Here is a 1,516-nt window from a genome sequence, read left to right as displayed (position 1 = left end):
CCAGGCTGGGTCACGCTGCCTGCTAATGAAACAGCACCCACGCCGGGGAAATGAGAGTAAAACCCCTAGATCGTGTCGAGGGGAGACCCCAGGAGACTCTAATCTATTGGCAGAGTTAAGGCTATAATATTCTATCTACATAGGATGGCTGAATCCCTAGTGGTCTCTGGGTCTGAAAAACAAGCGAGGACGATGGCAATGGCTTGAAGAGCAGCAAGGGTCCTGTGCCCTCAGGGAAACGTTCCCTCTGGCCAGCCCATGCTGGCATTTGATTCAGCCAGGGCTGGGCTCCCTGCCCCTCCCACCTCTCCCAGAGACAGAGGGCAAGTTTGCAAGCAAATTTTGGGGTGGTGCTGCTTAAGCAAGCCTTAAATCCAGCACCGCTGGGCAGCCCCAAAAGCCCCTGGCCAGAGGCAGAGCAGGCAAGCTTGCCACGGGGCACTGGCAGGCCTGGGGGAGGGAACCTGGGTGCCAACTGGGTGCTGGGGAAGTGTATGGCTTATCTGGTACAGGGCAGGGCGCGGGCAGGGCGTTCGGTGTGGCTCTGCCTCTCTGGATTTTGGGCTGGCTGCTGGATGGGGATCACAGACATGTCTTCTCGCCCTGCTTGCTTTGCAGAGGGTGGAAGTGAGCAGGCACCAGCCCAGATGGTGCCTCAGCCACCTAAGGAGCCAGAGAGAAGCCAGCTCCCTCACAAGGGCCCGCAGGCACCCATTGCCCACGCTGTGTCAGCAGGACCCACCGGATCAAGCCTGGCCGGCTCCAGGCCCCTGGCCCCTCTCTCCTGGCTCTCTTTCCTTCACACCAGCTAAGCCCCACAGCGAGAATGGCTCAGGGTTGGTGTGCCCCACGGTGAGAAGGGCACAGGGGCCGACATGCCCCATGGCGAGAAGGGCACGGGCCTGGCAGGCCCCACGATGAGAAGGACACGGAGCCGACGTGCCCCATGTCGAGAAGGGCATGGGCCTGGCAGGCCCCACCACTCACTGGCTCCATCACGCACCAGCACCGAGCTCAGCATCCAGGCGCCGCGAGCTGGCCGGGACAGTAGCTGGGGCCGGGCAATCAGGAAGAATGGCTTTAACAGAAAAGTGGGCGACCCCAAGGTGACCGCCGAGCACCCCGGATTGCCGGCGGGGAGGCAGATGCCTCCACGGCCAATGGGCGAACGCTGGCTCCGTGACTCTGCTCTGACCCCCCATTTGCTGAGTGGCAAGTGCCTCATTACAGTGCATAGTTAAAAATCAAGGAAGCGGTACAATAAATCTGAATTACAGTACATCTGAGCCATAAATACATTTTTTTTTAAGTATATACTTTTTTTTTCTCTTCTTCTTCTATTAAAAATTAGTTTATAATCCTGATTCTATTCACAATTAACAATTTCATCATCACACACTACGGACAAGAAAATGTTATGGTGAACACAGCTGCAACTCCACGGCGGGAGCATGGGGAGGTGGGGGGAGAGGACCCGGGGGGGCCCCTAGGCTCCCCCTAAACGAACCCGGCCGCA

The sequence above is a fragment of the Merops nubicus genome, unplaced genomic scaffold (assembly GCF_000691845.1).
Source record: "Merops nubicus isolate BGI_N331 unplaced genomic scaffold, ASM69184v1 scaffold35968, whole genome shotgun sequence".
Classification (NCBI taxonomy): domain Eukaryota; kingdom Metazoa; phylum Chordata; class Aves; order Coraciiformes; family Meropidae; genus Merops; species Merops nubicus.
The sequence above is the reverse complement of the archived record's forward strand: the minus strand, read 5'-3'. Positions refer to the sequence as shown.